Below are 24,155 nucleotides of genomic sequence, written 5' to 3' on the forward strand. Positions count from 1 at the left end.
TTGTTTAAAATGGAATAGGTCTTTAAACTAGGTCAGCAATCCCACCCAAACAGCTAGGCCACTTAACACACCTTATACTGCTTCACACACCTTATACTGCTTCACACACCTTGTGCTGCTTCACACACTTAGTCCTGATTCACAATAATCAGGACTTCTGGCCTTTGTTGTACTACTATAAGAGGTAGGTGCTTACAGAAGATTTAGCAAAGTAAATTAGACAAGTAACTTCAGAACATTAGAGGATTTAAATGTTTTTTCACGGGGTATAAGTGTCTGTTCCACAAGGAAATCTACAAAGATGAGGTAAAAGAGCTCTATTTAAAGCCAAGAACGGCCAAAACGTGTTAGCACTGATAGCCCCCTTTGCATGGTTTCTGATGGTCTCCCCCATGCTCAGGGATATTTTTGGAAACATAGGTGGCAAGTAGTGAATTGTAAATTGCATTAAGCAAATGACATCAGTCACAGCTTGCTACGATTTAAAGACCGGTTTACGTATAAGAATGCTGAGTTTTTATGTTGCTCAGTAAAAGGATAGTTTCATAAACCCCATTAACACACATACAGCCCTTGTTTTCCATATTGCCTTACTAAAGCACTTGATGCCATTATCCTAGGCCTGACATCGCGTCACTTTAAATACAACTATTTTCTTTTTGGAGCTGATAAGTACGCCTTGCATGTTTGTGACCTTATTCAGTCCACCTTCCACACCCACAGTAGTTTGAAACTGCGGCTGGCCATAAGGTGGCTATGCAAAGACAAAGTTGCAGATAAGAATGCAGCTTTTTGGGTAGAGGAGGAGCAGAAAAGTCACTCACCTAAACACTTTAAGGTGGTCACAGGTAGATGTAAATAGGCATATTACATAAAATCCGGGTTGATTTAAAATATAATGCACTTATAATACTATTATAATACAAATATAAATAGATCTACAAATGCTGCCTGATAAGGGAACATGTTTTTCTTTGCTTTTCTATCAATTTTTTACTTGATGCACTCAGACTAAGAAACAACGTTATCTTAATTAAGTCTCACTTAATATGCACCATTAATTTTCTGAAGGGTGCTGTTTAGACTGTATTACTTGTTGTGAGAGCAAATCTTTGAATGACATGTGTTTTTCTACATGCTCCCATACTGATTATTTTAGGTAAAAATGTGTTTATTGTGTATTTTGTATTTTTTTTTAGCAGAATAAAGATATTTAAAGAAAGAAAAGAAGAGTGGGGTATCCATTATTAGTAATATTCTATGGTATTAACACATCGCATCTTGTATAAAGGAGGAACTTTGACGCAAATAGGAAGAGTTGTTCAAGATTACCATCAAGTAATCTGGCCATTATATAGCTGCATTTTATACGACGTTCCTTATGCTCAGATCTTGATGAACTTATTTGAAGGAACCATGAAGTGTCTCCATTTGTTATCTATTTAAGGTTTGGGTATCTTGACAAACTTTTGTTACTTTTTTAAAATGTGCTATATCCACTGCCATGGGCTCCTGTTTTTAATGCCATGCAACAGTGTAGGATTTACCCCCATCCCGTACCAAATTAGTGTAGAAAAAATGTAGGATTTGAGAGAGAAAATTGACATCTACAGTGCACAGTGGAATCCTAGCATATGGCATAGTATTTGTGTCCTGGTTGGAAACTTTTTTTTTATTTCAATATTCTTTTATTGGTTGTTTTTAGACAAATCAAAACAATCAATAAGTACATATGCGGGGACAAAAGAGCGAACAAGAAAAGAATAAAGAAAACAGTACAGACATAATACAATAATGATTAAACAGAGGTGACAATATGTCAAGCCAGGAATTACAGTCTGGGTAAAATGACAGTCATAAGTAGACGTATGATTGTGTAAATCGCATTATATAATCACTGGCAAATGATAATGTACATAAACACATTCTATAAGATTGAAAAAGAATACAATATAACAGAGTATATAACCGATGTTACATATCAAATGATCTAAGGTATGCACTGACAGTGTTTATAGACTATAAGGGTATAATGAGCTAGCGTGAGGGCTAAGTGATTAGTTGGACGGGCCGGCAAACGTGATTCATGGCGGTTTGTGTGATTTGAAATAACGATCGAAGCTACCCCACATGTGTCTGAGGGGGGCTTCCAAGGCGAGTTCTGGAGGGCAATGTTGTCAGCACTCCTTAAGTTGGTGACCCAGTTCATCCAGCATTTGAAAGGCGCTTTTCTGGTGTCTTTCCAGTTATTTAGTATGATCATAGTTGCTGCTGTCAGGAGTAAGTCTAGAAGCGATCTGTCATTGTTGGTCAGGGAGTCCGCTCTGAGGTAGCCTAATGGCAATGTGGATAGTTCCCTTTTGAGGGTGCATGAGAAAAGATTAGAGATGAAGCCAAGCACTCTATCTTAAAAGGGTTTCATACATTTGCAGGATAGTAGTAGATGGGCTATGTCTCCTGTCTCTTCACTGCAGTTCCAGCAGGTAGGGTCTTTTCGAATCTTGTGTGAGTGTAAGCAGGCTGGTGTCCAGTAAGCCTTATTTAGAAGCCAAAACGTTGTCTGGGAAAGGGTTGGAGAGATTTTATTCCTCAAGACTGAGCTCCAAGCTTTGGACCAGTCAGCCTCCGAAATCCGGGAGGAGGAGTGAGATTCCCAGAAGGTTATGATCTTTTTGTTGAGGGCAAAATGTTGCGGGCGGAATAATTTATAGATCCAAGACACCTGGTGGCCCAAGTGATTTATCTTCGCCAAGTATTGATGCAGAGGGTGTTAGAGGTAAAAGTTTAGCTTTTGTTAACGCTACCTTTATTTTTAAGAAGTTATAGAACTCCATGGGGTCCAGATTATATCTAGTTTGTACATCTGTAAAGGTTAGAGGGTAAACTGAATCAAACAGTTGGTATGGGAAATATATACCTCTGTCAATCCAGGTTTCCTTGTGTAGTGCCTTCCCTTTGTATAATATTTTCTGATTGTCCCACAGGGTCTCATGATTAGATCTTCGAATGCTGATGTCTAATAGTTTGTCCACTTTCAGTAGGGCATACTTTGTGTTTTTGAATATGTATTTTGAGCACGTGACGTTGGTGAAGTTTGAGGTTAAAAGGCTTGCTGGGGCGAGGTTTTTAAGTAATGATTTTTCAATTTCTAGCCAGACTGGGGTATACTCCTCCGGCGGAACGAGCCAATACGATCCCTGTTTTGTCTAATCTGAGCTTTTTTAGCCCTATTCTGGCTCTTTTCCCTTGCCATAAAACTTTTGAGAGGAGGATGTCTAACTTGTGATGGAAATCCTCTGACAGTATGAGGGGGAGCATGGTTAATAAATAGTTCACTAGGGGTGTAATAATCATTTTGATGCTCTCAATCCTCCCTCACCATGTGATGAATCTTGGGGACCATGCCTTGAGGAGAGATTTGATTTTCCCCAGGGTGCTAGCTCCATTTCTCTGTAGTGATTCTAAGGTAGTGCTCCTGAAGTCAATCCCCAAATATTTGATAAATCCAGGTTGCCATGTAAGGCCGGAATCTCCCAGTAGTTCTTTGGTGCAATTGATGTTCAGTGGTTTAACTTCAGGTTTGTCTCGGTTTAATTTATACCCTTAGTGGGTTGAGTAGGTTTCTACGGTATGCATCAGGGCCTTAATAGAGGAGCTCAGGTCCTCCTTGACTATAAGGATGTCATCCGCATATGCGGCAAGTTTCACTTGAGTTTCCCCGAAGGTTACTCCTTTTATTTCACCGTTGTGCTTTATATCTTGAATAAGTGGTTCTAAAGCTAAGAGGAATAAGGAGGGGGAAAAAGGGCATGGTTCCTTGTTCTAGAGTGAAGGTATCCGAGAGGCACCCATTGATCGCTATGCGGGCGGTAGGATCTGAGTACATAGCCATAACCATGTCGATATAAAGATCACCTAGGTTAAAGGACAGCATACAGTGTCTCAGAAATGACCATGACACCCTGTCAAACGCTTTTTCAGCGTCCAGGGTGATGGCAATAGAGGGGGTAGAAGTCAGCCTTCCTTTCTCAAGTATGTGACACAAAAGCCTAGTGTTATCATTCGACATTCGGTATTTGAGGAAACCAACCTGGGAATTACTGATTAATTTCGGAAGAACCTCGTTCAGTCGCACATCTAGGATTTTTGTGTATATTTTACAGTCCACATTGATCAGTGAAATTGGTCTGTAGTTCTTTGGTAGAAGAGGGTCTTTCCCTTCTTTTGGTATGACAATAATGTTGGCTTCTCTCATTGTTGCCGAAGTACGTCCCTCATGAGCAGTGTTATTGAATACTTTTTATATGGTCGATTGAAGGGATTCACCAAACGCCTTGTAAAAGGAGGCTGAGAAGCCATCTGGGCCCTGGGCTTTATTGTTTTTGAGGGTTTTGATAGAGTTTGTTAATTCCTTCTCAGAGATGGGTTTCCCTAGCGCGGAACTCTCCAACTGTTTACTTTTATATAGATCCTCATAGAAGGAATGGAAGGCGGGTAGTATCTCTTTCTGTTTAGTTTGGATACTATTATTGGAGTCTTTAATTGAGGAGATAGTGAATTGTTGTTGCTTGTGTTTGAGATAGGAGGCTAATAATTTGCCCGCTCTGTTCCCTTCGCAGAGCTTAAAAGACTTGAATATATTGATTCACACACTCGCTCGTTTACTCACAATTTTGTTATATTCATATTTTTTCTTGACTAGTTGATCTAGGGTGTCTTTATTGTCTAACGCTCTGGCATGCGCATCTTCTAGGAGTTGTATTTCCTTTTCCAGTGTATCTAAATTTAGTCTTTTATTAATCCTTGCCTTAATTTCAATGATGACCCCCCGATAGTCGCCTACAGTGCATCCCACAGTGTGAAAGTGTCTGTACCCGGGAGATCGTTGCATTTAATGTAGTCCTGAATAACCGATTTGATCTGTTCTTTGTCAGCTGGGTCAGATAGTACTTCATAGTTAAATCAACACCTTTTCGGAGGGCGAGTGGAGTGGATACCTACTAATTTGGTGTTAATGCAAGAGTGGTCCGATTCTAGCTTAGGGGCTATATCCGTTTGCTCTAGAAGATGTGTGTATGCGCCTGAGATTAGGATGTAGTCAATCCTAGTGTAGGAATTATGCTGGGTTGAATAGAAAGTATAATCCCTTGTGTCCGGGTGTTGGAGGTGCCAAGAGTCTTTAAGATTGAACTTTGAGCAAATTGTATTGAGAACCTTGTGTGAACGTGTGTGCTGGTATCTGCATTTGGACTGACTGTCAATAAGTGGGTCTAACGGTAAATTGAAATCCCCGCCTATTAAGATGAGATCTTCTTGGGGAAAGCTCTTGATCGTGTCTGAAACCTTCTCCCAGAAGTTGGGCTCATCGGAGTTAGGGCCATATATGTTGAGAACATGAATATAATTGTCTCCTCTTTTCACGTGTGTGGCTAATAACCTCCCTTCATCGTCATTTGTGTGTGAAATAGTGGTGTATTGGATTTTCTTGTTGTAAGAGTAATGACTCCTTTTTTCTTCTGGTCTGCCGGTGAGCAGGAGATATGGGAGATCCAGTTGTGTTTACTAAAGCTAACGTCTTCCTCTGAGAGTTTCGTTTCCTGAAGAAGTATGATGTCAGCCTTAGTCTTTGCTAAATAGTCGAAGAGACTATATTAAGGTCTTCTGCAATACTCTTGATTTGAGACATAAGTGTAACTAGTGGTCGCTATGGGCATGAGTCAGCCTGTTTAGGTGTTGTATACCCTTACTGTCAAATACTTCATTGTAGTATTCTAGATTCACAATGACCCTGTACTGGATATAGAGCATACCTGTCGTATCAACATAATCCAAAGAGAAAATAAAACTTACATATGACAAAAAGAAAACAACCACAAATATTTTTACCCTCTGACCCTCCTCCCCCTCCCCCTCCCTCTCCTTCCCCTCCCCACACTGAGAAAATCGGATGCAGGCGCTGCGACGGCATGTCCCTCAACCGGCAACTTGGAGGATGTGAATTTGAATCATGTTACATGTGGAAAGATTTTAACCGAGCTAACTGTAGAACCTCCTTTTATGGTAATGGTGCTGGTAGCAATTATTATAGACTCCAAAGCTATCATTATCCACTAATGGCAGTTATACTTGATATATAGTTTGTTAACTTATTAACCAGTGAGATGAGTATTAGACAGTCCAAACAAACCCAGACTCTATCTCTTTCTGCAATATACAAAGTGTTTGAAGGTAGGTACAACGCGTGACCTGAAGGGCATAGAAACAGAACATAAAACATTATCACAACTATAACCTTATCACAACTAATTGTGTCTACAAAACAGCCGAGCTACAGTGAACAATTACTGTTGCAACTACCCGGTTGCATTTGTGTGATTTTAAGGCATGAAAAAGAGTGAGCAACTACAGCTATAGAAAGGATATCAAGTCTTCCGTTTGTTGGAGCCCTTTGTGGACAAGTCCATCTTTTGTACTGGAGCACCTTCCAAGTGTTGCGCTAGATCTTTGGGATTTGTAAAGAAGTACGGTTAGCCATTTTCGAGGATTCTGAACTTAGATGGGGCTGCAAATGAGAATTGGATATTCTTTTTTCTCAACATGTCTCGCAGTTGAAGGAACCCCTTCCTTGTATCTACCATTTCCTTTGAGTAGTCTTGTGTGAAGTTTATTCGATGGCCTTCCCATGAAACTTGGTGGATTTTCCTAGTGAAGTTGAGGATGACCTCGGTATGCTGATAGCGTAGTGGTTTGCATATCATGGGACCAATTCCTTTCCTGTTTGAGGAGTTGAACGTTGGGATCCGATGAGCTCTGTCTAGTTCCAAGCCGTACTGAAATTTTATCCCAGCATGGGTATCCAGGATTCCAGAAAAGCCACACTTCTTCTGAGCCCTCTGGAATTCCAAAAATCAGTATGTTGCCTCTCCTATTACGGTCTTCCAATTCTGCAGCGTGTCTCGGAAGCTCGCTTGTGATGGCACTGAGATGTTTAATTTCATTGACGGCCTGAGTGGTAACGTCTTCTACGTCGCTTATTCTTTTTTCTGCGTCATTGATTTTTAAGTTCATTGTGTTCATGTCTGCCCTGATGGCGGTAAGTTCCAGCTGCATGGAATCAGTGTTTTGTTTTGTAGATTTTGCTAGGTGATGTACCTCAGGCAATTTTTTTAATATCATGTCCATTGTGCTATTTAGGTCTGGTTTGGCTTTGATTGGAGAGTCTGAGATAGCTGGCTCTGCTTTCGACTTTTTGAATGTAGCTCTGGCTTCTTTGTCCGTCATGATGACAGAGATACTTGTTGTATCTGTCCGAAGAGGTTGAAAGGCACCGAGGCGAAATTATATGACAGACCGGGGTCTGTTTCTTGTATCCACCTGAAGGTAGCGGTAGTTTTGGTAGGCATGGTTGAGATTGAGGTGTTACAGGGAAACATAGGCAGATGACGCCACTATGTGCGTAGATATGTGATGATTTTGAGGTTGACTCAAGGTTTTGTCTCTTTGTTGTGCTAGTTTTTGTCTCTTTGGTGCTAGTGCTGGCGAAGTTGGTTCTTGTCGATTATGGTGTCCGTAGGTGCGTTCCGGCCTTGCTCTAATTGTCAGCCTTAATGGGTTGAACTGCGAATGCGCTGGGACTGTCTGCTGTTTGCAGTCTGGTGCTGTCTGCAGTCTGGGATCGTCACTGAACGTTCTCAGGCATTCACCTGGGTCAGGCTTAGCTCTGGCTCTGTTTTCACGGTTTTGCGTTGGCTGTCATGTGCACTACCTTGGTATGTAGTGGCTTGTATTGGCTTACAGTGGCTTGGTGCACTCCCCCTCACCACCAACCTCCGGTCAGGAGACCACTACGAATGTTCCGCTGGAGTTTCCGCCAGTATGCAGCACTCTGGCAGTTGTTACTACGGCTGTGTACCAGGCGCTAAGGCTGAGATTCAAGTTGGCACAGGTAGTATGTTTCTGCGTGCAAAGATTGCGGAGATTGCAGAGATTGCTGGTGTGCAGAGGTTTCCAGTGACCCACAATGTAGGCCCCAGGAGCCGGCTGTTGCCCGCCTCAATTGTAGTACTGCGTGAGTTAGGCATACCTTTACTACCTTCACTGTCCGTCTTGAATGGCAATGAACAGGCAGCGTGTTATACAGAGCAGCTTTGGTATTTGTTACTGCACACTACTCTTGGGCACTCGTACAAGTCTTGAATGGCAATGGAGAGGCAGCGTGTTGTACAGGTCAGCTTGGGCACTCGTACGAGTCTTGAATGGCAATGAAGAGGAAGCGTGTCGTACAGAGCAGCTTTGGTGAGCGTTACTGCACACTTCTTACTCTTTATTCTTGGGCACTAGTACAATCGGCTACCATTTTGGGACCAGGCTTCAGTGGTGTAAGCTTGCAGTACTATCCTATCTGAAGGAGATGCGGTATAGCTACGAATGGCAGTGGAAGTAGTAGATGATGCTGGCCAGGTTGGTGTTTTTAGTGGTGCTGCGGTGACAAGATAGCGCTAAACACAATCATCAGGGGAAGCCATTTTAGGGTCAGGCAGAGTGTACGCTGGTTCCGATTATAGTGATTCACTCTCGCCTTACAGGGGTTGTAGCGCTGGTAAAAAGCTACCCACCTTCATGCCTTAGGAAAATCTTCACGACAAGGTAATCTCATACCGTGCGCCTCTGTTCAGAACCTGTTTGTGGTTTACGCAGACTTTCAGTCATCGCCGCCATTTTGTGGAGCTCCAGAACAGCCTCCGAATCGCTCCCTGATTGACGAGCGACGGAACTAGGCAGCCATTACCACTGCCGCCCAAGCCGCGCCCCCTCCTGGTTGGAAACTTTGTCCCCAGTTACTTTGAACCTCTGAAAATATAATTCCCAGAGAAGACTAGCTACATAAAAGTAAGTGACGTGGGTGACTAAGCCACGGAACCAAATATCAACATCTGGGAAATTTGATTCCCCTTGGCCCCGCTTATGCCCATTTTTTGTGTGATAATATGCTGAAACTCTTGTCAGCTTCCTGGTTCATGCAAGCTTGTGTATGCTTGTAGAGATGTCACTTTTAAGGAGTTCTGTATGGGCCTCATTCAGGGTGTTTCGGATATAACCTCAGTTACTTCTACCACTGGGGTTACTGATACCTGAGATACTAGCTGTGCAGAGTTTCTGGGTAATATAAGTGAAATCCTCTGGATCACTGAAAAATAAGGAATTACTGGGAAAATTCAGAATACCATGCTCCGTTCCATTGATAATTCCTCATTTTCCTCGTAGCATCACCTAAAGATTTTGGCTGCTGTTGGCAACCTGATTTCCCAAGTGCAACTTGGAACCAATGGGCCTGGAACACTGTGAGGTGTGGCGCCGCGGCCAGGGCGACTGACGCTGGAATCTGGGGACCACCGTTCGATCCCCGGCTCCGGCGGCAGGTCAGCCCAGCACCATGTGACTCTGGGCAATAGCTCGCTTAATCTTCCCGACGGCCCCCCAGCGCCTAGAGACCCTTACGGGTGATTGTGCGCTTTACAAATGTGGACTTTACTTTACTTTTTGTTACAGAAACTCGTAATAAAGGCCTTATTTCATTCTAGTACAAGGCATCAACTTCTGCATGTCCTTCGTGCACAATTCTAAGCCAGATCTTTCCTCCCTTTAAATTAGACACACTATTTTAGACCTGGAGTCTTTTGCCGTGATTTCCTCTGTCTTGTTTGCTTCTGACCTCCTGTTTTTGACTGTGTGCTGCATTTCTTTTTTACTTGTTTTATTACTCTGGGCACTTTACCACTACTGACCAGTGTTAAAGTGAAAGCGTTCCGTGTGTACATTGTATTGGGTATTGGTTTATCCATGATTGGCATATTTGATTTACTATTAAGTCCCCAGTACAGTACTCCAGGTGTGCCATGGCCTGTAAATCAAATGCTACTAATGGACCTGCAGCACTGATTGTGCCACCTACACGAGTTGCCCTGCAACCATGTCTCAAACCTGCCACTGCAGTGTCTGTGCAGTTTTAAACTGCCATTTCAACCTGGCAAGTGCAGACATTAGCCAGGCCCAAACCTTCCCTCTTACTACAAGTAAGTCACCTCTAAGGTAGGCCCAAGGCAGCCCACTAGGTAGGGTGCAGTGCCTGTAAAAGGTAGGACATGCACTCATGTGTTTACTTGTCCTAGTAGTGAAATACTGCTAATTTCGTTTTTCACTATTGCAAATATCTTTTAAGTGTAATTTCCCATTGGGAGCTGATGGAGATTTCAGAGTTTGTGGTCTCTGAACTCACACTTAAAAAATTCATCTTTTGCTGAAATTGTTTTTAAATTATGTGTTTGAAAATGCCACTTTTAAAAAGCAACAGACACACAATTGATGGAAATTCTTTTGCTTAACCATTCTGTGCCCCTGCCTGTCTGTAGAATCCACAGCTGGGTTGGCTGACAGTGTAGGAAGATGGATATCTGACTATATGGTAACCCCCTCATTTTGCCTGGTGTTTTCGACTTAGTTGGACTCCATGTAATTTAGGTACATACCAGATTGGTTACTAGGTCACCCTTGTGAGCCCCTGTATATGGTACCCTAGGTACCCAGGGCATAGGTGCACCCTAGGCCTACCAGGGGCCGCAGCATGTATTTTGCCACCCCTGGTTAGCCTTCCATACTGACACCACAGGTCTGTACTTAGAGCCTGAGTAATGTGGTGTACCTTATATATAGACGACACATAGTAACCTATAAGTCACTCCTATGGCAGGCTTTGACAATCCTGGAGGCAGAGTGCTTGGTTTTGTGTGAGGGGGTGCCCTAGCATGAGCTGAGCCCCTCTGCAGCTTTCGGAACCATCTCCTTATAGCTGTTCTAGGATATAGCCATACCATATACTCTTAAGTGCATTATAATCCTCGCGGTTATTGGCTTTATCAAAACATGTCGTGTAAGGTGTCAAACACTTTAAAATACTACCCCCCCCCCTCCTCCAATTCTGGCGGCGGGGTAGCATTCCACCCTTCTAGAGGGAGAAGACATGTAGTTAGTGGTAAACCCGGTTAAAGTTAAACAGAGCCCCAGCATCACTAAATAGATGCTGCTGCTACAGACACGAGTCTGACCTCCTGCTGCTGGACGAAACTCCGGCAGGGGAGGCTTGGACAATAGGTTTCCTGTCCAGGGAGATGCTGGCACCTCCCCAGACAGGCTTTAGTGTATCGGGGCAGGGAGGGTTGCATTCAGTGAATGCTTTTCAGACACTGCCTGGGGCACACTAGGCGCTCAGCCCCAGCTCTGGCACGAAACTGGACAAAGGGGAAGGGGTGTAACCACCCCCTCCCCAGGTCCACCCATAAGAGTGACCTTAGAGTTAGTCCAAACCCTAAACTTACTATAAGTATGGAACCCCAGTCCCTAAGACTTTAGATTACCCTGGACTTAACTCTGCATCCTATATCTTGGACCTTCGACATTCCATATCGACTGGAAGATGGAAGAAATCTTCCTTGTGGTCAAGGAGTGCCCACCCTGTTCAAACAGGCAACAACAGCATCTTTGCCGGTCTGCATTTTCGAGGCTCCCGCCAGATCCGAAAGAATCTGCTATACAAGACACGGACTTCCAGACATCTCTGACGCTGAGGTTCAGGAAAGCTGAGACCTGTGGCGGACACGAGAGACTTGGGACCGGAACTCCTGGACATCCTGCATTTTGCTACCTGCATCGACTTCCCAAGGTATCCCGGAGTTGTGCATTGGGGTGCTTCAAGCTCCTTCCCCGAGCACCTCTTGTACCTAAGCTCAGAGGCCGAGTGTCCCGTGGGCCCGCTTTGTGCATTTCTGCTCGACGCGTCTTCGCGGTTCTTAGTCTGTTGGCTAGTGAGCCCCCAAGAAGACCAATCCTTGATTTAACTTGCTTTCCTAGTTGCTCCAGGCTTGCTCCAACTTCCCTGCAAAGGAGAAGTTCCTCAGACCTTGCTGGTCTGCACTAAAGCCAATCTCGACATCCTGTGTGGGGTGCGTTTGCCAAGGCTTGTTGGGTCCAATCCGGATACCGACACCGCAGTCAACTAGATCCTTCGTGGGACAGCTTGAATCCAGCTCCTGGTCGTCGTCGACGCCTCCTGGATCTCGTGGCTGAAGAGACAAACTTCACCTTCACACCTGAAATCACCCGACATCCGGTGGCATCTTCCTATTGCCATCCTGGTCACTGGCTAGTGACCCAGACTCTGTCCCTTCTGCATCCAGGTTCTTCACATCTCCAATCCACCCTTGGATCCACCCGGCCACTTTTCCTCTGGTCCCCTGCAGCACTTCTTCGCCGCTTTCCATTGGAATCGACGACGAAACACGACACGAAAAGACACCTATGCACCTGGCTTCCCTGGGTGAGGTAACACGAGTACTCCGGTGCTCCCGTGGGTATTGACTGTCCAAGTGTCCTAGTCTAAAAGGGTTCCATCGTAGTTCACCTCCTTGTAACTTTAAGCTTTAAAATTGTAACTTGTTCGCTTCTCATAGAAAGTCGATGGTAACCCGCGTTGTGTTTAGACACTGCACGCGTCTCCCGTGGGCCTCCTACATCCTAACCTTGAGTTTTTCCTAGAAGCCCCAGCAATTCCACAGGCCCCAGGACTGCTTTCTAATTCTCACGTGGTTCTTATACCACTATTTTAGTATATGGTTTGTGAGGCCCCTAGGGCAAAACATATACTGTGCAACTTATCGTATGCTGATTTAAGTTCCTTGTATTGTACTTTTACCTCTGACCTCATAAAGAGTACAGAGGGTTTGTGTTTAGAATAAATACATGTATATTTGATATATACCTTGTGTGGTGTGCTTTCATTTGGTACTCAAGAAATTATAAATGGTAAAACAACTTGCTTAACACGTCTCCAAGTCTTAGCCTGAAGGTTACTCTCCACAGCTACCACTAGGATAGCTTTCTATAAGGTTAACCTAGCACCAATAAGGGTCAATTGGACTGGTGCAAGGAGCCCACTAGAATAGCGGACATCATATATCAGGCCAACTTCTCACAGACAGTTGGCCTCTTGTGCATTCACTCTAGGTAGTCCTGCAAATGAAGCTGAGGTGTGCTTTGTAGAACCTGATGGGCCTTCCTGAGCTAAAGTGGTAGGATGAGTTGTCACTGACACCTGACTAGGGCTATGCTTGCCCTCACACAAATCTGTCTCCACCCCCTGTAGCGTATCTGGAGCCAGGCCAGGGAAATGCAGCAATCTGGGCACTACAAAGACTTTCCTTTGAAGTTTGCCTGCTTCTGAGTCAGAAAGGGGTTTAAGTATGAGACCTCTTGACGCTCTGGCCTGACATTCTACCAGGAAGAAGAGCTGAATGCTGTAGAAGGGACTGCCCAGCGCCGCTGTGGAGACCTGCTTGCTGTAGGAGGTGTGCTGTGAGGCCGTCTGTGCAGCCCGCACTACCGCCTTGCCGCCACCGTTGCCCGAGGGTTCTATCCTGCCGCCGGCCCGGGGAACTACCAGACCCAGCATCCTTTGCGGCAGGAAGCCGCTCTGACCAGCGCCAGGAGGCGCTTAAAACCAACGCAACCCCCGGTGGAGCGGGGGACTGACCAGCACCGCTGTGGAGACCTGCTTGCTGTAGGAGGTGTGCTGTGAGGCTGTCTGTGCAGCCCGCACTACCGCCTTGCCGCCACCGTTGCCCGAGGGTTCTATCCTGCCGCCGGCCCGGGGAACTACCAGACCCAGCATCCTTTGCGGCAGGAAGCCGCTCTGACCAGCGCCAGGAGGCGCTTAAAACCAACGCAACCCCCGCGTCGCGGGATCGCGCGCGGGTCGGTGCCTGGAGAAGCCCGGGACAAGGATGGGACCATCTGCGACCATCAGCGGCCAGAGGTGGCCAGGCCAGGCCACCCCCCTTGAGTCTGCAAAAGAGGTACATGAGAACCCACCCCTAATCCAAGAGTCATTGACATTATTGTGTATTGCCTATAAGCCCAAACTTATTTTTTCAACAAACACTGAACATAATATAGCGTGGCACTGATCGAGGGCTTGCACTCATACGTGGTTGAGGCAAAGCTGATTCTTTACTCAGTTTTGGAGTAACTAAACTAGCCGGGAGGGCAAAGCTGCTATATTTAGGTTTAGCCTCATTTCATCATTCTCTAAAGTACAGGATATGGCCAACAAGACAAAAACACGCTCAGCCACGAGCAAAATCCACGCATCTCGTACTGAGAATCCTCTAGGTATGGCATTAAATGGGGTATCACAACCAACCGCAATTGATTTGATGCTGCAAAAAGTGAACAGGGAGATAGAACGAACTGAGAGAAGCCTGTCCACCCCAAACACACCCATACAATCTATTGCTCTAGACATTTCAGAAACATCGGTAAACGATTCGATAGAAGACCCTGCTGACACCATCCCTTGTGCCCAAGTGGCAAAAGAAACAGCTAGTAGGAAAGCCAAACAAGGGCTCAACAAGAAGGGCAAGGTGAAAGGAAAGAAGCAAAGTAGAGCAGCAGGGGGAACTAAAAGCAAGGGGGAGGTAGTGATTGAAGAGTTCGAAGGAACGCGATTAGGACACCAAGTACCACCAGGATGGCTGGAGGAAGTAATGGGCGACTTTCAAAAACGGATGGAAACGTTTATTGTGAACCAACTAAAACCAATTATAAGTAAGCTAGACAAAGCAATAAATGAACTAGCAAAGCAGGGTAAATGCAAGGCTACAACGGATAGTAAACAAATGGCTCATCATCCCGCAGCAGGGATTAGGACAGGGGACCATGTAGGAGGTAGAAATAACTGTGTGAGCAACGAGCAGTGCAATATAGTACAAATACATGATACACCCGTGGTCGCAGCACAAGGAGAACGGGGAAACCCTAACAAAGGGGGGGGGGAAAAGCGCAGGTAAAGATACCACAGAACATAAACTGCACACTCCCACAAATAGGAAAAAGTTATGGTTGCCCAGAGAATGTCCAACCTAGACCTGAGCCTTTAGACATTTCCACTGACTATGTTCCACCGTGCATTAATTTACCACCTGAAGCTTGCCCCTATGTGGTTGTCTTTACTGGGGTCCCAGCACTTAGGGCGGGGGAGAGAGAGTCGCATGCTGAGCTAAGGACTAAAATCTCGAAGTGGCTAAATATACACAGACCCCTGAGGGGAGTAAAATGTGGGGAGATTTTGCTTGCAAGAAGAACAAACTGGGTAGGCTGTAGGAGGAAGGATGTCCCAGGAGATTATATTGTGGCAAACTTTAGGGACACCGACTTGGTGAAATACATATTAGGCGGTTTTAACAAAAAATACACCAGCACAATATGTCCCTCACCGCTAGGATATTTCTACCCAAGAAGACGCGCCCCAAATCCTCTGTGCTATGTCCAAAATAGATCAGGATACGTAGGAGCAAGTAGCTGGCCAAGAGGGGAAGTGCAGAGAGGGCAGGATCTTATGCAGTGGGAAAATAGATTCATCCCACTTTTATCACTCGAAGAACTAGACTGACTACCCCATGTACCCAAAGAAAGGGCGACCGAGCTGGAAGGAAACAAACCCAGGGCACTGAGGGGCCAGGAAAGTAACTCAGACACTAGGACAGATCTACCCCTAACACATACAGATATAGAGGACCAGGGAGCGACTCAGTGTAGTGAGGTAGACCCGGTCCCAACAACAACACAGGGCAAGGAGGACGGGAAACCAGTAAGAGAAGGCTTGAGGGTATTATCCTGGAACATAGCTGGTTTGGCGGGGAAATTCGATAACGTTGACTGGAAAAATAATCTCTATGGCTATCATATTATAGCCTTCCAGGAGACATGGGTGGTAGATCCATCTCTCTACCAAATAGAGGGCTATAAATGTTTCTTTGTACCAGCAATTGAATCAAGATCTGGAAGAGCCAAAGGAGGGCTAGCTCTGTACGTAAATTTAGAGCCGGAAGGTTCCTGGTCACAACCCTCATGGTCGTCGTATTCAATTCAGGCGGCTGAATTCCAGGGACAGGGGTTAAGATTACTGATATTTAACATCTACAACTCAGTTTTAGGGGATGGAATTCAATCAGTAACCCAGGAATTAGAGAGGAGGCTCAATCATGAGACTAAACTACAGAGAAGGGGTGGTGAACCTGTAGTCTTGGTAGTGGGTGACCTAAACTGCCACCTTTGTCCCAAATTGATCCCCGTAAATCCAGACTGGTCAGCATGCCCGATAGAGAGTGGGCCACACTTTGAGCACACCAAGGAGGGAAATACCCTGATGAAGATCTTGGACAATTATGCAATGACCCATACAATCGACATGGTGACCCCGGGGAGGGATAGCCGCCTTACTCCAACATTTAAGGGGAGAGGATGCCACTCCATTATTGACTACATGATGATTTCCTCCTTTGCTAAGGATAGGGTGAAGGAGGTTAGTATAGATTGGAATCCCTTTAGGGATCACAACCCGCTGACCATGGAACTAGTATATTGTGCCCGATCCCGGAAAAATCAACCGCTTACCACTGTATTGTGCCCAACGGATCAGGGGAGGCGGCTCAGATGGGCCAAAATTAACGCAGATGAGTTCTATAGAACCCTGGTAACAAAAGGCAAAACTCAGATTGAAGATTGTCTTGACCCCGCAGTAGATGGTGGGGAGTTGATCTCGGTCTTTGAGTCATTAACTAATATGGTAGGCGAACTTTTAAAAGTAACTGGGATTGTAAAAAAGGAAACACAGCCACGCTGGTTTGACTCTGAATGTGCAAAGGCACTTAGGGCCCTAAAATCTTGCCTTAAAACTACTCCCAGGGTTAAGCAGGAAGTAGCATTATGCAGAAAATTATACAAGTTCAAAGTCAAGCGGAGGAAATCACGCTCCAATCAGAAGTATGGGCGGATTTGAGAGAAGCTGGGGAACAGAGGGACTTCAATGAATTCTGGAGAATCATAAATAGGCCCTGCTTTCAAGAGAGAAATTCCCCGGAAATCAGTCATAATATCCTTCCTGAGCAATGGGTGGCACATTCTAAAAGTCTATATAACCACGATCTAGATGCTATGCCCGCAGGGGACTGGGAGGGTTGTCGGTCAGGTGAGGTGGAATTTTCACTTCAAGAAATTACCCAAGCGATTAGAGGGCTTACACGCAATAAAACGCCAGGGCCTGATGGTACGCCACCCGACCTCTATCTGAGTAATATTGACCTCTGGGCCCCTATTATGACTAGGGTTTTAAATGCAGCTAGATCGGGTCTACCGCGATCTTGGTCTACGGCACTGATTGTCCCTATCTTCAAAAAGGGGAGTAGGGACAACCTTCAGTGCTATAGACCAATATCACTGATAGATGTTTCAGCCAAATTACTGGGAAGGGTAGTTTTAAGTCGACTGATGTCATGGACAGATGAGCACAATAATATAGCAGATACCCAATACGGCTTTAGGCCCGGCAAATCAACGAGCGACCAATTCCTTAATCTTTATTTACTAACAACAAAATACACAAGGGTTAGTAAAGGCACGCTCTTTATGGGTTTTATGGACCTGGCGGCAGCCTTTGACAATGTAAACAGGAGCAAACTTTGGGAGTTGATGAGTGGACTGGGAATAGAGCCAGGACTCATCAACATTTTAAGGGAACTTCATTGGAGCACCACTGCCAAGGTCCGCTATAGCACGGGGGGGGAGCACTGATCCCTTCCCGTGTTCTGGCGGAGTGAGGCAGGGATGTATTCTTGCACCGTTTTTGTTTTCCCTTTATATCAATGATTTGGAGAGAAGTTTGGTTGCCCTAAATGTGGATTGCCCCAAATCAGGAAAACGTAATATACCAGTTTTATTGTATGCAGACCATGCCGTCCTGCTTGCCAGGACGGCTCTGAGCCTACAACGTCTTGTCGATGGGTTCGTGGACTTCATAGAAAAATTAGATTTGTCGGTGAATGTAAGTAAATCTTATGTCATGATAGCCGGCAAGAAGCCCAGTAGGGAATTTGTATTCAAAATAGGGTCCCACAAACTAGAAACTGTAAGCTCATTCTCTTATTTAGGAATGTTGTTTGACAGGGATACAAAGTTTGATCCTTTAATTGAAGAAAGATGTAGAAAGCTGGTATCTGCAAACGGGGCGATCTACAACTTTGCTCGTAGACTGGGGCGGTGGTCTCCAGAACAATTGATGAACTTGTATGTAGCGGTTAGTACCGCAAAAGGTCTGGGGCTTCAGGGATGTTAAGCTCTTACAACTGGAGGAGGATAAATTCCTGAGAAGAATCCTGAAGGTACCACAGGGCACCCCAGCAGGAATAACACACACAGAACTGGGGATACCTTATATCACTGATCTGGTGAAGGTAAAGCCTGTAATGATATGGCTCAGGCTATGGGTAAACCCTGTAGCAGAATTAAGCAGGCAAATAGTCAGCGATTGCCTGCTTAAAGACAATCACCTCCATATTCTGTGGATAAGGTACATTAAAGAGACCCTGGAAGCTATCAACCACCCATCACTTTTTAGCGATCCAACTACCATTACCCCAACATGCAAACATCAAATTAAAAGAGAATTATTAGATAACTTTGAAGCAGAAAGATCAAGCTCCGACACATTAAAGAAATCAGTGGTGGCACATCGCCAAGTGAGTAATGGGGCGGGTATGGAACCTTATTTATTTTTAATGTATAATCATCAGGACAGATTTTTAATGTGTCGTTTTAGGCTTAACTTGTTACATCATATTTTAGCTTATCCCTCAGGTTTTACAGTGACAGTTGAGCAGAAGGGTGCCTGCGGCTGCGACAATAGGTCTCCGCAGGACACCCTTCATTTTGTACTTTTATGTTCCTTTTATCAAATGCCCCGTCGGAGATTTCTGGTTGATATTTTAAAGGAGGCTAAAATCCGCCAAGCCAAGATTGCCCTGAACTTTTTACAAATGGCTGTTGATACCCGTACTTTGTGCTCAATTATAAATTTTTTGAAAGTATCAGTAAGATTCAGGAAAACACGTGACTGAAGAATGACAAATTAATTTTGAAATATTTTTAATATTTTTAACAACCCTCCTATTTAATGTGTTTTTAAATCTCATGGTTCGGTCTCATAATGAATGTTTATACTTTGTATAATGCATCATTTGTATTATGTACTTTTTATGATGAACTTTTCATCGAAATAAAGATTTTACTGAACTGAACTGACTGCCACTCTGCCTGTTGCTTTTTCGTGCTGGTCTGTTGCTTACTGCTTCTGTCCTGGGGTGAAAGAACTGAGCTTTGCTTTCTGAATCTTACTTCCAAGGTTCTCCAAGGGCTATGCGCGCTTGCCTCCTGTTAATAAGTCTTAGTGCCATCAAAGGCTTCACCTCTTCTGCTGAGAGCACTGACTTGCCAGGTGGTGCCAAATCCAGTTCCTGGGCCCTTGGAAGTGCAAACAAGTGAGAAAATCCACGCATCAACTCTAAGCGCCTGTTTTCTTGACGGAGCACAGCCGTGTGGCTGAAAAATTGCCGCATCACCATTGTGCGGCGGAAGAAGCAAAGCAGTGGCTGTGAAATCTATGCAGCGCTTGCTTCACCGCCGCCGCATCGACACAGCGCATCTGGACTTTCGACACATCATACTTCGACACTGTCTCTTCATTGAATCTCTTCATTGACATTGCCCAGCAGTAAGGAACCGAGGCCACGTGTCCATAGATCACTGCATCACCTCTCCTTCCAGTAATGAACCAACACATCACCTCTCCTGACACTAAGGAGCTGATGCATCATCTCCCATGTGTAGCGGTAAGGAACCAACGCATCACCTACTCTGGCAGGAAGGAACCGACTCATCACCTCCCCTGGGAGTAAGGAACCAACGCATCACTTTGTTTTTCAGGCCCCTCACTTCCCCAGTGCCTGTTTCGTCTTTGTATTTTGGCGTATCTAACATACTTTCTGCTAAAAGGAACACATCCATAGATTTCTATGGACTGAACTTTGTAAACCCTTGAAAAGTGATATCTCTTCTTGTGTATGTTGGATTTTTGCTGTTATGGTCTTATTTTATTCATATAAATGCTGCCCATTTTTCTTAACTGGTGTGGGCTCCTTATGTAGTGTTTTCACTGTGTTAATGTGTGTGTAAGTATAAATGCTTTACACATTGCCTCTTAGATAAGCCTGACTGCTTGTGGCAAGGTACCAAGGGGGTGAACAGGGGTTATTTTAGCAGTGTGACTCCCTTACCCTGACTAGAGTGAGGGTCCCTACTTGGAAAGGGTGTTAACCACTGCCTACTAGATACCCCTTTTCTAACACATGGGAAATACATCAGCTTTCTGGAAATAGTTTTTGGTTGCCACAGCATCTCAATATTTGTAATTTATCACATCAGTGTAACTTCATATAACTGTTTTTTGTTGTGGCTCATTGTTGAAATAGTGATGTTATTTGGTGGCATTTTTAATAAATTATGTGGTTCAAAGTACACCTGTCCCGCAGCTGGCTATCCTCATTATTGCCAAACCATTCCGTATCAATGGTTCATCTTATTCTTAGTAGAATTGTACATAACATCGACAAGAACAGTGTCAAAACAGAGGTGGCAATGGCACTTTTCAATATAGGTAGAGTTTAATCTGTAAATGAAATGTTAATGCAACGTTTAAAAAATATATTTCACTTTTGTTCAAATGCTGTCTGTTTCATGACATTTGGTAAAAAAGAGAGGGAAAGCAAAGTTGTATATAGGTCTGTTTTTTTCGGGGGGAAACGTCTGAATATAATGAGACCAAATTTGGCATATGCCTATAATCTGGTTTCTTTTGTGTGTTTGGTATAAATCTGGTTAATATGTTTCTACCTGCAATTTCCTTCACCCTACTAGCCTTGACAGGTAATTGCCCCTGACAAATCATGCCCTTTGCTCAGACTAACTACCTGCAGAGCCTGCTTGGGACTTCCTTAGGATGTGCCTGGAAAGCTGTAGATGCAGAAACGGGTTGTTGGCCGAGCCATGCCTGCACACATTGTCCCTGCATCTATAGCCTAAAGAGCACAGCTTTTGACTTGGTTAGTTCGTAGGAAAAACATGTTTCTCTTCAATAGCGTTTGCGTGTTTGACAAAGCAGTGCAAAACTTCTAAAAAAAAAAAATAATTAAAAGCTCAATTCACATTTTGGATCCTTAAACTTTGTTTTCAAGGATTGATGTAGACGTTAGAAGTTCCGGTCTTAAAGGGTGTATACCAAAATCTTGAGTCCGTTTTTTAGAATCGTGTAGCACAGATGCCTTCAACCTTTTCTGTAGAAAGAGCTATTTCTTTTCTGTGAAACTTATTAAAAACTACTAATATTATTAGTGTTGTACAAGTGACCACTAGTGGCCACCATATACTACCAGCGATCACCTCAGTGCATCAGGTGAGGTTGCCAGTAGTAAATAAAAAATGTTCTGCCAATGTGTAGTGCCTCTACATGGCTGACACATAAGAGCCATTGGAGCAATGCCTCTGGTACCAAGGCAATAATATTTGGAAAACGTCTCCACAGTGCGTTATCACTCAGATATCAGATTTCAATATATTTTGGAAACTCTGCCATTTTTCTTCAAATATCCGCATATGAGATATGACAATTAAAATATTTTCGTCTCCAATGCACCACCCCCACCCCCCAATTTTGGTATACATACATTAGAATTAAATATTAGGCTGGACTGCAGACTACTTACAGGTAGCTGGAGAGCTGCCAGTAGCTCACTAGTTACTCATTGGAGAAGCTTGGCACTGTAGCACATCAGCCGAACATGGTCCACCGTCTTCTGTTTTTTTCCAAATGTGTTGTAGGTGTGTACATTACATTTGCTGTAACTGTAAAAATAAAATGTATGAATAGGGTATATGGACTGTAAGTGTAAAATGTTGCTTGATGTTACGAACTGTATGATCTTTCTGAAGCTTTTTAGGTATTTAAAGATTAAGTTGTCGTTAAGAGGATGAAAGTGTCAAGCCGTTTGGGAAAAATGGGTAAATGTCCAGTCCACCCTCCTCTTGCTTCATACATCTCATGCAGAGGTAGAGGAACAAATTAGTTTGCAGTGGTGGAGTGTCAGGCAGCTTCACAGTCTAAAACACATATTCTTGGTTTTTGGTACTGACTTGGGCGGAAAATCAATACTTTTGCTACTTTGGAATGGTGAAATTTCCTTGGATTTAAGAAACAACTTAGAGAAACAATGAACCTTAAGTGCAATTTTAAAAACCTCTGCAAATAAAACTGCCATTTTAAGTGTCATAACTTAATTTTGAAACAATTGCTGCTAGCACTGCACTGTGCTATTTCCTCACAGCATCAGCTCACTAGTTGCACACCTTGCACCCCAAACAGTTGATTCACTCATAGACTACATCCCTTTCCCATCTCATCTGGTGGCATGGCTCTTCTCACACGCACACCCTAAACATAGAGCCTCAGCACAATGTACCTCATTTATAGCATTATCTCATTTACTTTATTACCACAGGTGGGCAGAACTCACTCAAGCTTGATGGTCCTAACGACCCAGTAGCTCAGTCCCACGCATAACATCTTGCTAATCATTACCTCTCTCTAGGCCATTTAATGCAGGACAGCCCTCAGCTCTGTGTTTTTCCTTGCTTCCTGTGCCCCGTGCCACTGGTCTCTCTCAGCATGATTGTTTCACCTACATGAAAATCAACCTCCAATCGTGTGGATTAAGTGTTCAGGAAAAGTTGTGAAATTTGCAGCGATCAAAGCTACTATCCTCACCTTACATCCAGCCTTATTTACAAACCATCAGTAACAAAGCCAGTAGTTCTGACCATAATGTAGCAACGCTTCTAAACATAAGCATGCACCAATACTCAAGAGACTATTTGTGCCGTCTACCTGTATGTTTTATTTCACCATGCTTTTGGAACAGCCAGAGGCAAGTTGCACAAAAAATGGACTGCACGTTTTTGCTGGCCTGTTTTTACAAGTTTTAGTAAATCCTTTTCATTTCCCGTCTCTGCGTCGCTGGTTTCCTATCAGGTTTTCAAGGTGGTCCTCTTTTGCATTGAATCATCTGTTCCAGGCACGGCAAAGGCATTCACGTGTTTAGGCGCTCAACAATTTAGTTAGGATCCATTGAAATATTTTCAAAAGGATTTTGCTGATGTTTATTGTTGTTCGTTTTCATTTAGCGACATTATAGCGTAACCGTGCCTGAAAGTCCTGTTTAATTGCAGAATGTCACGATTGCAGCAATTTGCAACTTCTACTGATTAGCATATTTTCTGATGTCAAGTCAACAAAAACATTCCCTCTTTTGTCTGAATTCCAAGCTTTTGATGATCATGTTCTCTTGGAAAGTAATGGCACCTCTGTACATTTTTAATTAATGCTTGTTATTCTACGTGCTTTAACGTGAAACACTGAAACAGGTTAATTCATGGTTGTGTAAGATTTGGAATGTACCCATCACTCCTAGCCTTTCAACGGCATGATATATTGCATGATTTTTGAGGCTTCTTTTGTACCTTTTAAGCACATCATTTATGTTTTATTCACAGATATACATTTTCTTTTTATATAATGGCTCACCGAAGAGGTATTTCTTTAAATTGAAAATAGCACTGATCGTGCACTGGGTGATCCTATTGACAACTTTCAAAACATATTGCCTCAAATTAATGGCATTGTTTCAGTTCTTGCTGGGCGAACAAGCAGGACAGTGGATCAGGAAAAGATTTTGATATATTCAGATTTTACTGAACCTGTGATGTAGCCATATTTTGTAACGGTGTTCTTACTTTATGAATACTCAATAGAACACTGATTCTTGCACAAAGACAAAAGCAACTGGAGTTTTTACTTAAACGCAGGTATCTAACAAATGTATCTTTGAATAGGTATGGATGGCGGAACAGAAGATAACATATGATAAGAAGAAGCAAGAAGAGCTAATGCAGCAATATGTTAAAGAACAGGAGTGTTATGATAACAGGTGAGGCGTTCTCTGCATACAGTAGTGAAAGCAGGGTGTGATGTGAAGTTGTTATCCCCCACTTGGTTGTAATTAAAATGTTCATACATCAGCAGTGGTTCAACTCTATGCCAGAATCCAGAGCTGGTGTATTATTCAGAATTAATTTATACTTTCTGTGCATCATTTGGGACACAG

General features: G+C 43.8%; 1 protein-coding gene across 1 annotated transcript in view; it reads left to right on the plus strand.

The window, feature by feature from the left end:
- CIRSR (corepressor of RBPJ and splicing regulator) overlaps window positions 1-24,155 on the plus strand; it is a 179,070-nt gene that overhangs the window by 40,755 nt on the left and 114,160 nt on the right. Inside the window, exon 2 of the mRNA XM_078681545.1 lies at window positions 23,884-23,978. The gene's annotated coding sequence lies outside the window, so the exon portion shown is untranslated. The remainder of the gene's footprint in view (window positions 1-23,883; window positions 23,979-24,155) is intronic.

The sequence above is a fragment of the Lissotriton helveticus genome, chromosome 3_1 (genome assembly GCF_964261635.1).
Source record: "Lissotriton helveticus chromosome 3_1, aLisHel1.1, whole genome shotgun sequence".
NCBI classification, from domain to species: domain Eukaryota; kingdom Metazoa; phylum Chordata; class Amphibia; order Caudata; family Salamandridae; genus Lissotriton; species Lissotriton helveticus.